The 6,018-nt window shown below is 47.5% G+C and overlaps 2 pseudogenes; both read right to left on the bottom strand.

Annotated features, from left to right (window-relative positions):
- Nucleotides 1-4,333: 4,333 nt before the first annotated feature.
- Nucleotides 4,334-4,452, bottom strand: LOC111747463 (annotated as a pseudogene).
- A 1,204-nt stretch (nt 4,453-5,656) lies between these two features.
- Nucleotides 5,657-5,775, bottom strand: LOC111747455 (annotated as a pseudogene).
- Between the last annotated feature and the right edge of the window lie 243 nt (nt 5,776-6,018).

Genomic DNA, 6,018 nt, shown 5'->3' with positions numbered 1-6,018 from the left:
TTGGCAAACTTTTTCTGTAAAGGGCTAAATAGTTACTATCTCACAACCTTTGCAAGCCATAGAGTTTCTGATCGCTGTCATAACTGCTCAACTCTGCCTACACTGGTCGGGGGTGCCAACCACTAGAACTACTGCCCATTCGCTGAGACCCTTCAGGATCCATCGCTGCAAGTCCCAGAGCCATCTATCTGGGTGACTGTGAGGGGCCAGGAATTGGCAGTGGGAAGGGGGCACTGGGGCCCACAAGTAAGCGGCCACAGAGAACATGTAAACAAATGGTGAGTGGTATTGTGATAAAACTGAATTTATGAACACTAAAACTTGAATTTTATATCACTTTCACATGTCACCCACCAAACATTATACTTTTGATTTTTCCCCCAACGAATAAAACCTATAAAAACCATTCTTAGCTCCTGGACTATACAAAAACAAGTAGCAAGCCCACAGGCCACAGTTGGCCACCCCCCACCCCACCCCCACCCCCACCCCACACGGTGCCAACCAGTTTCACACATCTTATTTAATGCTCATAGCAACTGTAGATTAAGCATTATTATTATTCCCATTTGTCAGCTGAGGACACTGTGAGACTCAGAACGGTTAAATCACTCATCGAGGAAGCACAGGAATCAGGACTTGAACACACCCCCAAACCTGTTTGCTAAAAAATAAGATTGGTGAGTCTAAATTGCAGAGACAGGGAAGAAAAAGGTGCTGGTGGAGCTGAAAGGGGGTCCTAATGCAAGGCAGCACTCTGGGCCCTGAGAGCATAAGGGAGGGTGAGGGAGAGGCTCTTAGCCTGAATGGCCTGCACTGCAGGGGAGGGCGGCTGGTTTCCTGAGCTGTTTCTCCAGACAGAGGCCCAGATCCAGGACAGCTGGTGGCCCTGACATTGTTTTGAATCTCCCAGGTTCTCTTAATTATAACCAATTTGCCACCCTCAGCAATTCCTTGTTCTCCTTTGCTAATACCCATGAGTTGGAACCATGAGCCAGACTCCCAGCCAAACATTCGGCTAAAATCACTTCCCTTTCCCATGTAGTGATCCCCAGTCTTTTAGAAACTTGCCTTTCTTCTCAGCCCTGTGAGGCTGGTTAGGCGGCCCTTTTGCATGCTGCCTTGCTTAGCTGGGCTTGCCATCCAAATCTCTTAGCAAAAGGGGAGACAGAATCTGCTTAACTTTCTCCAACTCCTCGCCTTCCTGGTTGACTCTCAGGCACAGGGAGATGGCCACCGGTGGTCTTTCTTCTTGGTGCACTTGGCCATTTCTCCATTCTCACCTTAATTATTTGCAACTTGGGTCCAAGGCTTTGAAATGAAATCTCTATGCCAGAAACACACTCCAGGCTGTACCTGTGTATTGTTTGGGGTGACAGGGCCTGGAAGCTGGGGCTGAGGAAGGTGGAAGCATGAGGGGTGGGAGAAGGAGGCCGTCTTGATGTCATACCCTGTATAGGTGACCTTGGATGAGCAACCTGACTTCACTTAGGAAGCCTTGATTCCTCATCAGAGGAGCATTGAGACTATCAGCTCTGGACTCATAAGGACCTGGGTTCAATGCAGGCTCTGCCATCACTAGTTCCCAGACTTCAGGCAATTTATTTTACCTTTCTAATCTCTGTTTACCCATCTATAAAATAGGTATAACAGTAGTTTCTCATAGAGTAGTTGTGAAGATGAAATAATAAAGGCGAAGTGTTTAATTCTGTCACTGGCATTTTAATAATTTTTATCAGTAAACTAAGGGGATGATACTCCTAACCACAAAGGTCTGGAAAGGAGCCACCATGTCAGGGGCCTTTCCCATAGTCCTGACTCCGCATACGGGAGCTGAATCACATGGTTCTCAAACCAGACCTCGGATGCATCTTGCCATTGGGATTAAGAATCCACATAGTACACAAAGTAAGGACAGTTCTCTCCTTAGGAAAAAATTCCTGACTGGGTTCCTTTAAGTAGCTAGTTTCCCCCACTACATTCAATATGTGGTCCTATTTCATAAAAGTATCTACTGACCTTCACCTTCTGAGGGACATATCTATCAGGGGAAAATACCCTTCTCTACTGGCTTCCGGCCTGCGGTGGATTTATCTGTTGCTTCAGGTCAAGAACAAATAGAGAATTTGGATGTCCTCTTATTTGGGGCAAACAGGCAGGCTAAGCCCCCAGGCCCAGTTGGCAGAGGGAAGGTAGCAAGGAGCTGCCTGACAGCCAGGCTCCCCCTCATCACAGCCGCTACACCCTGCCTCCTACACCCTGGCTTTCTCTGCAGGAGCCGTCCTGGTGCGGCCTTGCTCACCAGCGCCGCCCAGTGGTAAGAACGGAGAGCTGCTGAAGAAGGACGGCCCTGGACCTCTGACTCCAGGCAACGCTTCAGGCCCTAGGCCTGGTCATAACCTAGGACTCTCACCCTCACCATGACACCTAGGAGCTCTCTGATTTGCTTTATCTAGCTCTCTGTCAGAAGGTGAGTCCTCTAGGGGCTGATCTCACAGGACCCAACAACAGGAAGATCTTTATTTAAGAGCATCCTTTTTTCTACTTATAAAAGGAATTTATCCTATCAGTGTGGAGTGAAGATACCCTACCCCAGTGTGCCCCACCCCACCGTGAATCACCCCCAGAGACACCTGTTGGTGCAGGGGGTCTCCCAGAAGCTTCTCCCTTAGGCCAGCAAGACACTTAGTCCTCAAACCAAAAGGTCCTTCTTTTTGTTAACTACAAAATAAACATCTCTGGGCCCCCTGGGCTACTTGCAGTGCAAATGTTTATGCCTTTGGAAAGAGAAAAAAGAAAGACTCTTGCAAGTTCTCCCCAAGCATATGGGTGCCAAGTCAGTAATTAACCCTCAGCAACTGGGGTGTCTGATCTTCCGCCAATGGGTCTACAGCAGGTTGGCAAGGTGGCTGATGTGGACTTATGCTTTAACTTTGCATTTGATGGCTTCGAGGCCTTAGAATGCTCTCTGGAAAGGATGCCTGCTATATCTTTAAAACCCTGAATTAGGCACTAGGGGTCTACCCCCAGAAAGTCTCCAACTCCACAGCACCCACAATAGGTAAAGAGTTGTGAGCATCCACAGCATTCAAACCACTCTGGGTGAGACCACGATGATGGGCGTGCACACAGCTGGGTGGAGCAGGCTCTGCCACAGAGCTTGTCGTATCAATGGTAATTAGTCATACCAATGGCGAACATATATTAAGTACCTAAAAACCAGGCTGCCTGCTACACCCTACACATTGTGTGTTATTTCATTTTGGTCCTTCAACCCCATGGGAGAGTATGGTTACATTCACATTTTACAAATGAGGAAATTGAGTCTCAGAGAAATAAAGTCTGCTGTTGGCATCATTTAATTCCAGCTCGGTAGAGTCTATTCTTCACACAGAACATCTCCCTTGCCTGAGGTCATCAAGCTGCTGAGTGGTGGCAAGATGGACTGAAACTCACTCAAGGCTTTACACCTTCAAAGTCACATCTACCCACCCCTGTCCATTTGTGACAGTTATCACCTTTCAGACTTCCAGAAGCAATGCCGAGCTCAAAGGAGCTGACCTGTGGGAGTTCAGTGTCAAGATCACCATCAGGTCTCCCCTTGGGTATAGCCAGAGGGGGCGAGAGGGGCAACTGTCAGCTGCCCATGGGTCCAGAATCCCATCATGAGAGGCTGGGGGATCTAAAAGGATCAGACTCCTCCATCTTTCCAATGGGGAAACTGAGGCCCAGAGGGCAGAATTCATGCTCAAGGTCCTACCATGATTTTGCCTCCATAATCAATGTGCTTTCCATGGCTGCTTGGAGTGCCCTAAAAATAAAACTGAAGCAGGTGGCAAAAACCAGACTGGGAAAATGGAGAGAAAGCTGATCTTCCTGGAGTATTCCCTGGGCTTTTCAGTCTGTAAGGAGAGCATTTTGCAGTTTCTAAGGGTGTTTCTTGATTATGCAAAGTCAGCTGTGGACTACTTTCATCTTTAGTTCTACCATCTTGTGGATTCAAGGCACCCTTAGTGTCACAAAAGACAGAGGATATGAGGAGTGTAAGCAGAGGGTCTCCAGATTTTAGGGATGAAGCCTAATTGTGTATTCCTTTACTATGATTCACTTCCTCCACCTCCCATAGCATACCTAGTTGTGGGCTCACCAGGATGCAAGGACCTCTGGGAAATGTAGTCTTCCTGCAGGCAAGGAGGTATGGAAAGTAAAATTGGTGAATCCACAGTATTGTTTCTGCCACACTATTTTTTCTTTAAGGTGAGGCAGCCCTTGGTTGACCTCACAGATTGCAAGGACCTTGTCAGCTTACAATCCTTTATTTTTTATTTTTTTACACCTACAGCACCTAGTCTTCCTAGGTAGTCTCCTATCCAAGTACTAACCAGCCCCGACCCTGCTTAGCTTCCGAGATCAGACAGGATCGAGCTCGTTCAGGGTGGCATGGCTGTAGACTCTGCCACACTATTCAAAAGTTCATAGTCAAATTATGTTAGGGGCTGAAACATCTCAAGATCAGAGGGAAGTCCAGTGTACATGTTGCTCAGCACATGGGAGGAACAACAGAGGGTGAGGCTGGAGAAGTGGGCTGGTCCAGTGTGAGAAATGACAGTGAAATGGTAGAAGGGGAAGAAGGCATTGATTTGCAATCAAGCTCCATGTGACTCAAGTCCCTGACATAAACTCAGCCATGGCAGGAGAGAGATGAGATCGTGCCAGAGTAAGAAGCAGAATCTTCTAGATGGATGTCAAAGGAAACCCAACAGCCCTGAACACATCAAGGGGAGGCAACACCAGCCAGGAATCCCGGCCAGCTTTCCAGAAAACAAGAGGATAGAAAAGAGAGCTGGGAAATGAAAATAAAGAACAGAGGAGAGAAGCAAACACGAGGCACTGGGACATTCTAAGACAACTGGGTCTGGTGCTAGCAGGGCTCACTTCATATACGTGCTACCTCTGCAGTCACACAGGGCCTCATGTTCAAAAGGGCCCCATGCTTGGCTCTGTTGTCACCATCTTAAAATTCTTAATATTTTTCAAAGAAGGGAGCCCATGTTTTCATTTTACATTGGGCCCCACAAATTATGTAGCGAGCTCTATGTCCAGAGATATCAGCATTTGTTCCAGGTGACCCTGCCCCCAGGACGTGGGGGACTGATGACAGGGGCCACTTTTCCACCTGATGGGACAGCAAGGCAACAGGAAATGGATCTAGAGGAAGATGAGTATGGGTGGTCAGGAGTATCTTGCTTCTTCGTGGTCTTAGGTATAAATATTTAGGAGAAACAGATTTCAGATTCCACTTGCTTGGGGAGCCAGATTGGGAGGAAACAGGTGCTTACTGGTGAGAGATTTTTCAAAACAGAGAATGATGAGCTCTGGAAGAGGTGTGATGTCAAAGATGACAGTTATGTAGATGAAATCCGGAGGCCCAGATGGGCAAACGGGGGCATTGGATTCAAGTGCGAGGGAGTGGGGTCCGGACAAGGTTCCTCCTAACCTTGGGAGTCTCTGCTTTCATATATGAAGAGACATTCAAGGAGGCCTGTATAGTTTTTTGTTTGTTTGTTTGTTTGTTTTAGGTGAGGCAACCCTTCGTTGACCTCACAGGTTGCAAGGACCTTGTCAGCTTACGGTCCCTTTTTTTTTTTTTTTTTTACGCCTACAGCACCTGGTCTTCCTAGGTGGTCTCCCATCCAAGTAATAACCAGGCCCAACCCTGCTTAACTTCCAAGATCAGACAGGATCGGACTTGTTCAGGGTAGCATGGCCGTAGACTTGCAAGTTTTTAAAAACAGTCCTGAGGTTGGAGACATTACAAAAGCAGAAAATAGATTAACTAGCCCAAAATGGAAATGGCTGTGGACATGATGGGGGGATCCTCTTCAAGTCAAAAAGTTTATCTTTATTCCCCCTCCTCAGACAGAAGCGATGAGCTCAGCACAGCCCGTCACAACTGTCTGACTCGCTTGAGGCAGGTCACAACTCTCTTCCCTCACGTGAGCCCCTTAGTTCTCTCAT

The sequence above is a fragment of the Pteropus vampyrus genome, unplaced genomic scaffold, assembly GCF_000151845.1.
Source record: "Pteropus vampyrus isolate Shadow unplaced genomic scaffold, Pvam_2.0 Scaffold223, whole genome shotgun sequence".
Taxonomy (NCBI): Eukaryota; Metazoa; Chordata; class Mammalia; order Chiroptera; family Pteropodidae; genus Pteropus; species Pteropus vampyrus.
The sequence above is the reverse complement of the archived record's forward strand: the minus strand, read 5'-3'. Positions and strand labels throughout refer to the sequence as shown.